The sequence below is a fragment of the Pinus tabuliformis genome, chromosome Q, assembly GCF_031772625.1.
Source record: "Pinus tabuliformis cultivar Carrire ecotype Pingquan chromosome Q, CPIR1, whole genome shotgun sequence".
In the NCBI taxonomy this organism is placed as follows: Eukaryota; Viridiplantae; Streptophyta; class Pinopsida; order Pinales; family Pinaceae; genus Pinus; species Pinus tabuliformis.
The window spans coordinates 1021789551-1021802353 of NC_142296.1; the positions used below are offsets into that span (position 1 = coordinate 1021789551).

At 43.6% G+C, this 12803-nt stretch overlaps 1 long non-coding RNA gene across 1 annotated transcript in view; it reads left to right on the plus strand.

Moving 5' to 3' along the window:
• Positions 1–12803, plus strand: part of LOC149222977 (uncharacterized) — a 241539-nt gene that overhangs the window by 114160 nt on the left and 114576 nt on the right. The window lies entirely within an intron of this gene.

The window sequence follows — 12803 nt, forward strand, 5'->3', positions numbered from 1 at the left end:
TTAGCTATCCATTTGCCTCTTTTGCTTTCTATTTCTTCTTGGGTTAGGATATCCTTGACCACAGTATTTGGCACATAAGCTATTACATGAGAGTATAAGATATAAACTTTGAAATCCTTGATGGCCTTTATAAGGGCATAAGCTTGTTTTTCCATGATTTGATATTTTAAAAGTGCATCCCTAAGTGCTTTGTTGAAAAAAGCAATGGGATTCTCACATCCTTAATCATCTTTCTGTAATAGGACAGCAGCAATAGTATGTTCTCATGCAAACGAGAAGATTATGAAGTCTCTATCAAATTTTGGGCTTATGAGGACTGGTGTTTTAGTTAAATCTATTTTGATTTCTTCAAAGGATTGCTTAGCTTCTATTGTCCACTTTACTTTGGAATCTTTCTTCAGCATGTTATTCAGCAATCTTATCAGTTCAGCTAAGTTGGGTATGAATATTCTTAGAAAAATGATCTTTCCTAGGAAAGTTTGCAGTTCTTTGATATTCCTAGGGTGAGGAACTTGCAGAATAGCTTGTATTCTGTCTGGGTCAATTCTAATGCCATCTTTTGAGATTATGTGACCTAGCAGTTTGCCCTCTTCTAGGCCAAATAATGATTTCTTTGGGTTAAGTGATATGCCATATTTTCTGCAAATTAAAAACACTTGTCTGAGATGTTCTAAATGTTCTTGATCTGATTTGGAAAAAGCAGTAAGGTCATCAAGATATATGACTAGAAAATCATGAATCTCTTTTGCAAAGGCTATGTCCATGGCTCATTGAAATGTTGCCCCTACATTCTTAAGTCCAAAAGGCATTTTTACATACTTGAAAGTTCCCCAAGGTGTTGTAAAAGCAGTTTTATCTTGATCATCAAGGTGAACTAGGATCTGATTAAAGCCTGAAAATCCATCTAGCAGTGAAATTCTAGAAGCTCCCACTACCCTTTGTAAAATGTGATCCATCTTGGGTAAGGGGTAGTGATCTTTTAAAGAGACTTTATTCAGATTTCTCAAGTCAACACACAGTCTTATTTCTCCCGTTTTCTTCCTAGTGGGAACTAGATCTGAGACCTATTCTGAAAATCTAATAGGTGCAATTATTCCAGCTTCATACATTCTTTTGACCTCTTTTTCAATGAGAGCAAGGAGTACAGGATTGACCCTTCTAAGTTTTTGTTTGAAAGGGTTTTTATTTTCTTTTAAGGGTATTGTATGCTGGATCACAGAAGTATCATAGGACTTAAGGTCTCCATAGCTCCATGCAAAAACATCTTGAAATTATTTAAATAACTCAATGTATTTCATTTTTTGGTCAAGTGGCAATTCTTTGGACAATTTTATCATTTTAGGATTCTGTTCAGTGCCTATGTTGCAGTCCTCAATTTATGCGTTTAATGGCTGCATTTTTGGCTTTCTTGGAATATTATAGAGTCAAAAATGTCCTCCAGAGGAGTCAAACCTGTGGGTAAAAAGTTATCCTTTAACTCAATCACTTCAGACTCTCCTTCAGCAATTTCATCAAGGTTTATTTCTTTCAGCTCTTGTAATTTTTTGCTCGTAAAGATTGTTGTATGCAAAATCTGATTTGATGTTTCAGCTGAAATGTGTTTTCCAATTTTCTCCGTTGGATGATCTTCACAAATGGTGCTTGTGTCTATATTTGTGCTTGAGAATTCTTCTTTTAAAGTCAAGAAATTATTGATTTGAGTGTCATTGTCAAACACTTGCCAATTTTTAACATTGTCTGGAACAGCAAGTATGTGTTTAATTTCAGCAGTAAAATGATGATTAGGCTCAAATGGCAGCTTACAAGTGTTGGCAAATGTTGCCAAACTGTGAGCATGTAAATTGTGGTTTCTTGGAATTTTGGTAAGCTGTGATTCTAGGAAGGTATTGAGTATTTCAATTGTTGCCCCTCTATAAGCTATTAACCTAAGGTCATTTGTGACAAAGTTGCCTTTCATTTGTTGAATAACCAAGTCAGAGTCTCCCAAGATTGATACCCTAACTACCCCTAGACTTTTAATCAGTTTGAGTCCTAGCAGGAGGGCTTCATATTCAACCATGTTGTTTGTACATCTAAAATTCAGCCTGTACGCATGTCCTTCAGCATGATCATTTTGCATGTTATGTATCCAAACCCCTGCCCCTGCTCCTAGTTTATTCACGGACCCATCAAATTCTAGATACCATAGGATTTCTTGATTATAGCTAGCATCAGGAGTTTTGGAAACTTGCTTAGTGGGCAGTTTTGGATTTTCAAACTCATATAGTTTCCCTTGTGTGCCTGTTGTATCAATTATTTCAGCGATTTTTAGATCTTGAGCAGTGGATTCTTCATTTATGCTTCTTCCTTGTGTTGATTCTAGGACCTTGTCATCATTTTTGGGACAAATTTCAGCATTGCATTGGATGAAAGAATCCATATCAGAATGCATGGAATAAATGGGGAAATTTTGGCATTTCTCTTGACTACTGACCACATATTTCATCAAAGTTTCCCGGTATAATTGATGAGCTCCAGTATTGTAGCAATAATGCTACAACTACTGGGACTCCCTTCTTTACTTTTATCAACCCGATAGTTCGTAACAAACTTGGAAGCGACGGTGCTGTATGCACAAGTACTAGCTCTTGCCGCAGTTGTCACTTGGTCAGCTGGCACAAGTCAGCTAGGGGCTTAAGCCAACTTCTATGAGCTCTGAGAAGAAGCATGTTAACTGATGGACGAAAGCTAACTTAAAGAAGGCTGATCTATTTGCAGAAAGAAACTGGAAAGCTAAGAGGAAACGTAAACCCTAGCAAACCCTAATTCTACCAACTAACCCTACTGATGCAAGAAAGAGGATGTAAGCTACTCAAGGAGATGCCATTGATTTCTAGAAAGGTAAATACATGCATCTAAGCTACTTCTACAGTAACATCTAAAAAGAACGTCTTTTTGTATTTTTGAATAAGTTGCCAGAGTTATTATGCATATGTTTTGACTGTTTTTGGGTTGTGCAAAGTTGGATGGGCGAGAAGAAATGCTTGGAGGAGGTCAAGAAGGTTCAAAGGGGGCCTAAGAGGTCCCTAACACCCTTCCATAGAGTTTCACCGAGTTTGGCTATCAAGAAACCTCATTCGTGAGCCTCTACAGGAAGTCTGCAGGGGTTCTACAAGATGTCTGCGATTTTCTACAGGATGTCTGTAATTTTCTACAGGATGTTCAGAAATGAGGTTTTTGGTGGATGAATGGAGAGGGAAAGGTGAAGGAGTGAGTGTGGAGGTAGGGTGAGGGTTGGAGATGGTCTAGGACTCGGTGGATGGAGTTGTGGACAGGTGTGGATGGCTGGATTTGGTTCAGGGAAGACTGAAGCAATGTTACACACAAAACTAGGGTTATGGGAGCAAATGGTGAACGAGAGGCAAGGATGCTAAGTAGAGGGTGGAGTGGATGGTGCTGATGGAGAATAAACAGATGAAGGAGTGGTACAGGCACTCTGCAAGGCGTTTTTCCAACTGATCCAACAAAGACTTGTAAATTCAAAAAACCTAATTACGTTGACCTAATCTGCTAGCTGCCAGTAAAGAGAACGAACATAAGTGTGACGTGCAATGAAACCAGGTATTTTAACTCATGCAACTAAGCAAGAAAAAGTCTGAACTTGTAACCAACTTCTACACATGAAAATCAAACGCTAGTGATTGCATGGCAAAGCAAAATTAGTGTTTTTGTGGGCAGCAAAGTTATCCTGATACCAGCTCCTGATCCTATTGAAGGAGAGGTGAAACCAGAGATTTTTGATGGCCCTTTTCTTGAAGCTTTTTCCTGTTAACAACCTATCAACTAAATCTGAGCATTCAAAAGTCTTTCTAACCAATAACAGTGACATAGTTAATCAACAAACTTTAATCTTCTTAACAGAAATGTTTTTGCAAATGCATAAAGAACAAATAACAATACATAGAGGAGCCCTTAGCACTCGGGTTGGGCCCAACCCCAAGAGCTGCAGGCTCCTATAAAGAACTCAGATCTGTGGCCAAGTAAAGCTGCTTCTCATTATTCAAAAATAACCATCATATGAAAGTTGTACAGCAATAGCTACAAGAAAACAGGCTGAGCAAAATGTCAACACTATAGTGCAAAAATAACAATAGTTCCAAAAAGTAAACTACGAAGGCTAAGGCCTTCCTATTTGTACAATACGAGGGGGCTAGCAGCCCTCCTAGATTCAAGGGACTCGACTGTCCCAACTGCTAGTAAACAGTCACTCTTCCCAAAACTGCTTGGCTGCCTTTGAAACTCGTTTTGGTGGCCTGTGGAGCTCGGAGTTGAGGGTGGAGATTTCAAGGAAGGCCATTTAATGCAAGAGACAACCTCCCTACGAATCCTCCCCTCAAGCTTGGCTGTCAGTTGACCCATGATTGCTTGGTTTTGCTCCAAAATTTGTCCAAAAATCCTGAAATAACCACGTATTAGCTTCGTAGGTAGAGTGACCACCCTTATTCGTTCAAATAACACAAACATACTAAAAAACATGCATAATCTATGAAAAATGGAGGATTGAACAAGGACAATTAGGCAAAATGAGCCCAATAGGTTACCCAGTTTGGGGGCTCATCATCACCCCCCTGCTAAATCGGTTGCTCATCCTCTAAGCAACTAGTCCAGCTCATCATCCTTTATGGCTTTGATCGCCTCCCTCACATCCCAAGCCTCTGCTGTGATATCCTCTTCCCAGTCGTGGAATCCTGCCTTCCTTTCCACTTCCTCCCATTGTCTACCTTCTTCCTCTGCCTTCACTCCTTCTAGCAATCCCAAAAGTAAAGGAGGACTGAATTTCAAGCCAATCCAATTGGCCTGCAAGTTCTACATCAACTGTTTGTAGAGGGGTACCCTTGCCAAGGCTTCCCTCATCCTGGCGGGAGAGTGGTATTCTTTTATCTTCAAGCTGTGAAGCAGTGTGTTCCACCGCCTTGTGCAGGCATGCATACAGTTTTCTCCCAACAGCCTCTCAATGTCCTCAAAATGGGCAATGGCTTGAGCCTGTTGCTCAATGTATTCCGGTAGATCCTGAGGACTATTGGCCAAGTGCTGGTGTGCGCTTATCACTGCTGATGGGTCATCTGGCTCTGCTCTGATCATGAGAGGCTCACTGAGCTCTCTACCTATGATACTGCGAACCTCTGCTACTCTCTTCTCCTCATGGCTCATCCAAGAGGCCATGGCCATAAGCTGGACATCTCCTATCACCGTGTTAGGATCCATGTGTTCATGTCTGGAAGGGAAAAGTTATGCAAGTAGAACTCTGCCAATTTGGCCCTATCCTCAGATGAACTACTACCACATAGAGTTGCAAAATGATGATAATTTTGGAAAGGGGTGATGCCCCTTTGAGCCAAGGTATTTATTTGAAACTGTAACCATTGGTTCTTGAGGTATAGGGCATAGGATTTGGCAGGCTGCCTGCATTGCAGAGCTTCCATTGCCCAACTGGCCATGCAAGCCAGTTGGGCCTCCTTTTCTTGCAGCTGTTGTTTAAGAGAATGTATCTGCAATTCTTGTTCCTGTAGTTGTTGGTTCAGTGCCTCAATTTCAGTCTGTGTCCCTTCCTTTCTTTTCTTTTCATAAGTGGTATCTGTGGCTGTTGTGGGCCCCTCCTGTTGTTGTTGCTCTCCCAAGATATGAGGCCTGTCTTCCTTCCTCTGTCCCTGTAATTGTAGCTGCTGTCTAAGCAGCTCATTTTCTTCCTGTAGCCTGACCCGTTGGCTGCTCTCCACATGCCGTACTAGAGCCAATTCCCTCCTTGCCTCTTTGAGTTGTTCCTCTAGAGGACCTATATCCGCCACACCCTTGGACTTAGCGATTTTCATCCAAGTGTGGGTCCTCACTCTCTCTTCCTCTAGTGCAAGGAAAAGTGGCACTGTGAATTTCTGAGGAATGATCTTTCCAGCCTCCAAGAAGTTATAATAGGAGCCCAAGCTGGGCTGGGGGCTAGGTTCCATAATGTTTTCTACCTTTTCTTCCCTCTGAGGTGATTTAGCTACCTCGCCCTCCATTTCTTCGGTCTCCTTCAGTCTAGCTAGTGTTTCCTGTAGAATAGCCTCAGCATCCTGTAGAGAGGCCTTGGTGTCCAACATTTTCATCATCTCCCTCTAGGTGGATGTCTTCGGGCTTTCCTATTCATAAGTGATGGCTGCCTTGGAGGGGGACCTCTCCTTTGGTGTGGTAGGGGTGTCGAAAATGGTGATTGGTTCTTTGGATGGTGGTTGGGGTCTGCCGGTTTTAATCCTCACGCTCCTTCTCGCCTTAAAATATAGTGGAAGCTCCCTCTTTCGCCTCTCCTTCTGCTTGGGGGATGTGCTTAGGGTGGGCAGCACAGTTGCTTCCTCCCTAGCTAAAATCTCGGGCGATTTGTCCTTCTGCTACCCTTTCCCTAGACTTCCTGTAGAAAGTCCTGTAGTAGCCGTTTTCTGGCTTCCTGTAGAAGCAGTTTTCTAGCTTCCTGTAGAAACGGTCTACTGGCTTCCTGTAGAACCAGTTTTCCCTGATTTGGCTTGCTTGGCTGGGGGTGCCTTCTCTTTGACTTGTGTTGTGGTTTCCTTGGGTGTGCCTTTACTTGTTTGGACTTTTTCAGTCCTCTCTGCCCGGGTTTGCAACCGCTTCTCCCTTGGCGTTTGTGTTTTTATTTCACCCACAGCTTTGGCCTCAGTAGCTTGGCCCTTTTCTTGATTTTCCTCTTGCCTTTCCTGTGGCTTTTCCTGTGATGGTTTGCCCTGGGTTTTCTTACCCTTAACTTCCTTACCCTTAGGTTTATTCTCTGCCTCAATATGCTCCTTCTCCTCATTGTTGGATGAAGTAAGTTCCTCGGCCAGAATTCGGATATCATCATCCTTGGACATATTGCGGAAAATCTCCCAGGAGATAGGGACAGTATAAGTATGGAGGGCATCTTCTACGAGGAGCTTGATAAGCCCATGATGAGCCAGTTGGTTTGGTGTCCCCTCCTTCATTTTTGTGCCACACTCAATCAATGACTGTAGGAGGAAGTATGGGATGCTCAATTTTTGCTCTGAGGGCAAATCCATCTTATGCCTGAGCTCGGTTAACAAGCGGAAGTGATAACCATACACAATACTAAATCGCCCCTCACAAGTAATATATTTCATAATTTGAAGGCTGACCTCGCTCCAAAATGGTTGAAGGTTGGCTCTCCTGACCCCATTCTTATCCTCTGAAAATTGTTCTTCCGGTAGGAAAAATTCCTTTTTGGCCTTCTGGCCCAATTTCCTTTCCTCTTTATCCCACGGTATCCCCAATGGAAAATCAGTGACCCGACTAATGAGGTGTGGGGTGAGTTTCAAGGTCAATCCTCTGAAATTTATAGTGGCCAGTGTTTTTGATTTGGGCTGCAGGGACCTTAGGAACTCCTTTGTTATTTCATCATCGTGACCTTGAATCCTGTCACAGAAGGTCATCCACTTTGCACGGGTAAACAGGTCTACCACCTCAGGAGTTTCTCTCAACTTCTTGGAATCCGAGGGTTCCTTTCAGATAAACCCTCCTGGCATGGTGAAAATACCCTGTTTTCAGCTTGAGCTCTGGTTAGAATGGAAATTCTGATATGGTTTTCCTCCTTGACTCTCAGGACAGGGTTTCTCCGTTGTTTGTATCTCCCCTTTCACCAATTCTCTGGTTATAATACTGTTGCCGCCCAAAACTCGACTTGTCAAAAGGAATTAAGCTCTCACAGACAGAGTGCAGAGCTAATTTTCACACCAACCATATAGCAGTCACAAAATTTTTATATGTGCACAGGTGCCTTACAACGGTTTATCGTTAGAATGGGGAGAGTTTGTTAACAGGAACCATGGAGGTGAATATGACGCAGCACCATTTGAAAGAAATTCCGTGTATCATATAAGCAAACGACAATTCTTGACCCACAGGTAGACTGGTTTTAATTTTCCCCACTTCAAACAAGCTAGTTCACCACCTTTCGAAAATTAAGCATGGGGATGGCGTGTTCAAGCCTACCTCTCTTCGAAATTTCCAATTCCGACGCAACAGACACGGGTTTCTCTGCTCCAGGAGCTTTCGCTGTGCTTCCTGTAGAGATCCTTCCTGTAGAGAGCTTTTGCTGCTTCTGGAGGACGTCACGGTGCTGCTGAGCAAGTCTGGGATGCGGGAAGAGTTTGAACCGGGCCGAGAAACTCGGGCTAACGAACTGCAGAGGAGGAGGACGCTCACGTTGCTGAAAACCGGTGGTAGGCGTAAATGACAGTGGTTAATGTGAGTGCTCTGGCCGAATGATTTTGAAATACGACGCAATTCATGGCGCAGGGGGTGAGGTGTACAGGCCAAGCCGTTAGATAACATCACGGCCATCATTCCCTAGCGTGTCTCTGACCGCCAATGTCTATCTCCACCATTACTCACCGTCATCCCTGTCATTCCACTGATTTCACTGCAAATCTGTTGATTTTCCCTGATTGGACACTTCCCACGTGTCGGCTCCACGTCCTTCTAGCGGAATCGAGAGTCACCATGCTCGTTCGGATCCCACGAGGCAATTCTACTGGCTGTGGGTGGCTAGTTGACTGGCCATTGCATTCGTTCAATCCGCACCATTCACAGATATGCAATGTTCATAGTATAGCTTCTGCAACTTGACGAAATAAGGTTAGGCACTTACCTGTGTGGCCATGGACGTGTTTCGCAGGTTTTTAAACATGAAACAATGGCTTTGCTCACTGCTGCTTCGTGCACAGGCGTTTGAATTCCCTCATTCATTGGTTGATGCTGGATGCAAGGCTTTCAGGACCCGGTCCTCTGGTGGTGAACGTTGCATGCACGGCCCCGTCTTTTCTCAGCTGTCAAGGAGGTGTTCACATTTACTCGGAGCTGGTTGCATGCCTCCTGTGTTGATTTCAATGGCTCTTGACTCCATAGTGTGTATTCTAGGCGGATCAGCTGCTATAGGATTCCTGTAGGACATCCTGTAGTTGCTTCTCCTCCTAGGCTACATGCTGAAACGGGCACGGCTATGGTCACAGATGAAGGGTCCTATTGAAGCTTTTGACAGGTAGAGTGTGCGAGCTTTTGAATGCTTGATTTGTTCCTTAGAAAAAAAAATTCACTCTGAGGCAAACAGAACTTTTTGCATGGCTGTGCAGGAATACGGGACCAAATTGTGGTAATGGTGGTGGAAAGAGATGAAACAGGTGATGGATGGGAGAGAGAGGTGGCTGCAGGCCTCACCAACAAACTCCAAGCTTTAAATCCTTCTCCAGAATCGATTTTGGCCTGCCCAAAGGTTCTACAGGATGTTTCCTGTAGAAATGCAGAACTTCCTGTAGAAAGCCCTGAAACTTGTTGTAGGAGGTTGAATCTTGACTCGAATGTGTCCAAATACTGGAAAAAGTGTGTGGCCATGGAGGGAGTGTCGGTGAGGATTCCTGGTAGCTTGGGATGGACCCCTGTCCTTGATTTGCGCGACCCTCTTTATGCATTATATCCCTGCAACCTGCAATAATTTCAAAGATCATACCTGTTTTTTCTTCTTTTTCTTCTTTTTTTCTTTTTTTTTTGAAAGAAAGCAGGGGCGCCTTTATGAGGTTTTCATCCCCACTATCTGCCCTGGGCACCTCAAAGAGGTTTTCACCCAAGGATCTTTTTATTCAAATGCTTTATTTTCTGAGAGACGGCAGGGGCGCCTCCCGAAGGTTCTCACCCTCACTGCCTGCCCTGGCCGCCTCAGAGAGGTTTTCGTCCAGGGATCTTTTTATTCTTTTTTTTTTTTTTGATGATCAAAGTGTGGCCGGAGCAGAGGCAGAACCCTGCTCTATTACGAGCACTATTTTTTCCACAGTTTCAATGAACTCCTGCCTTGAAAGGGTTTTCTTGTAGATTTTCAGTCGATGCCCATTGACAAGCATGGGGATGGCCTCTTCATCAATGGTCCTGATAAGGATTGAACCATTGCCGTTACATTTCTCCACTGTATATGGTCCTAACCATCTCGTCCTCAGCTTCCCTTTGAAATCCTTGTATCTTGAGTCATACAGCAGTGCCCAATCTCCCGGCTGGAATTGCTTTTCATTAAGGTGTCGGTCATGCCATATCTTCCTCTGGAGTTGAACTACTTCTGAGTGGAGGAGGGCCTGTATTCTTTGTTCATCTAATCCATTCAGCTGCAATAATATTTCACTTTGAGCATGGCTGAGATCTAGGTCCAGCTGAGCTACCACCTTTAATGTATTGTACTCGAACTCTATGGATAGCAAAGCTTTCTTCCCGTAGACCAGCTCATAAGGTGTGAAACTGGTTGTGGTCTTCCAAGTGGTGTTGTAGCCCAGGTGGCCTCAACCAGGCGATCTGCCCAATCCTTTTTGCTGCTTCTCACAACCTTAGTCAAAATCCCTTCCAATGCTCGATTAGTGACTTCCACCTACCCATTTGCTTGAGGATGATAGGGGGTGGAAGTCTTGTGCTTGATCTTGTGATGCACGAGCAAGTATTCAATCAGGTTGGAGGTGAATTGGCTTCCTTGATCTATGACTAACTCTCTTGGGTAGCCATACTTGTAGAAGATATTTTCCCTCAGAAACTCAACCACCTTTTCTTCTGTTGCTGCTTTGATTGCTTTCGTTTCTGCCCACTTGGTCAGATAGTCGGTGCACACAATGATGTAAGACTATTGCTTTGAAGGAGGGTTGATAGGACCCACAAAATCCATGCCCCACTTCTCAAATGGCTCGAAGGTCACTTGAGGTTGGAGAGGCATTTCATCTCTTGGAGTCGGTTTCCCCATCCTTTGACATCGATCACACTCGCTGATGTATCTTCTGGCATCTTGATGAATAGTAGGCCAATAGTAGCCTGCCTGTAGAATTTTGAAGGCAGTCCTTTTGGCTGCAAAGTGGCCTCCACAAGGTCCATCATGATAGGTTAGGAGGATGTCAAAGACTTCCTCCTCCCTAACACAACGTCTCAAGATCTGATCTGGGCCAAGCTTAAACAAGTTACCCCCGATCCAAGTGAACGGGGCGCTCTTCCTTACGATTCTGCTCTTCTCTTTTGAGGATAGATGCGGAGGGAACTGTGCTAAGACCAAGTAATTTGCTATATCAGAAAACCATGGAGAGAGTACTGAGATAGCAAATAGATGTTCATCTGGCATCTGGTCATCCACTGTTCCTTCTTCACCTGCAGGCAAGTCCAATCTAGACAAGAAGTCAGCAACAACATTTTCCTTACCTGGCTTGTCGACAATCGTCAAATCAAATTGCTGTAACAAAAGTAACCATCTAATAATACGAGCATTGACATCAGGCTTATTCATTAAGTATCTAATCGCAGCATGATCAGTGTGTACAAATGTTTGATAACCAGTGATGTAGTGTCTAAATTTGTTTAGGGAATGGACTACAGCCAGGAACTCTTTCTCGATTACAGTATAGTTCATTTCTGCCTTGGACAGGTTTTTTCTGACAAAGTATATGGCATATGGGAGTTTCTCCTCAATTTGTCCTAAGGCTGCCCCTATGGATTTGTTCGAGGCATCAGTGTGGATGTGGAAAGGTAGGGCCCAGTTTGGACCTCTCAAGATCGGGGCGGACACCAGCTTATCTTTCAATTCGTCCAGTGCCCCTTGACAGTTGTCATTCCATTTAAACTCAACATCTTTCCCTAAGAGTCCAAACAAAGGCGAGGCTAGCTTACTGAAGTCTTTAATGAATCTTCGATAATATCCTGCTAAGCCTAGGAAACTCTGAACATCTCTTACCTTTTGAGGAGGTGGGACCTTTTGGATGATAGCAATTTTATTAGGGTCCACCTGTAATCCTTGCCGAGAAATGGTATGACCTAGCATGGTCCCTTCAGTCATCAGGAATTCACATTTTTTAGGACTGAGGGACAGGTTCATCTCAATGCACTTGGTTAGAACTTTTCCCAGATTGGTCAATGCTTCTTGGAAGTTGGACCCATAAAGAGTGAAGTCATCCATATAGATTTCTACCGAATCATGGACCAATTCAGAAAAGATGCTCAATACTGCTCTCTAGAAAGTGGCAGGAGTGTTGCATAACCCAAAGGGAAGGACTCGGTAGGCAAAGGTACCCCAAGGACAGGTGAAGGTGGTTTTATCTTGGTCTTCCAGGCTAATTTGGATCTGGTTATACCCGTTGAACCCATCTAGGAAAGAGAAGAACTTCCTCCCTACCAGTCCATCTAACACCTGATCTATGAAAGGCAAAGGGAAATGGTCTTTCTTAGTAGCTTTGTTAAGCTCTCGGTAATCTACACAAATTCTCCACTTCCCGTTCTTTTTGGGCACCAGGACTAGAGGCGAGACCCACTCACTATCGGAGATAGGGTAGATGAATCCTGCATCCAGTAATTTTTGCAATTCTTCTCTAACGATATCCTTAAGGGATGGATTCATTCTCCTCTGAGGCTGCCTGACCGGTTTACAATCTTCTTTAATGTAGATGTGATGGGTACAGACCGAAGGATGGACTCCTTTCATCTCCTTATAGCTCCAGGCAAAAGCATCTAAATTATTGTTCAGTAAGCTACACAGCGCCTTCTCCTGAGAAGGAGATAGGGAGGATCTGATCTTTAAAGTTCGTCCGGGACCAAACTCCACATTCTTAACTCTGGGAGAGGTTGGATCAGTCACACAGAGGTCCACTGAGGTGCTGGCTTGGGTATCCTCTACCAATTCCTCTAAGGACAGTGCACTGGGAGGTGGATTTTGAATCAAGGCCTCAATCAAATCATCCTTGGTTTGAGGACCTCCCCTAGTGGTTCCTATTATGCAC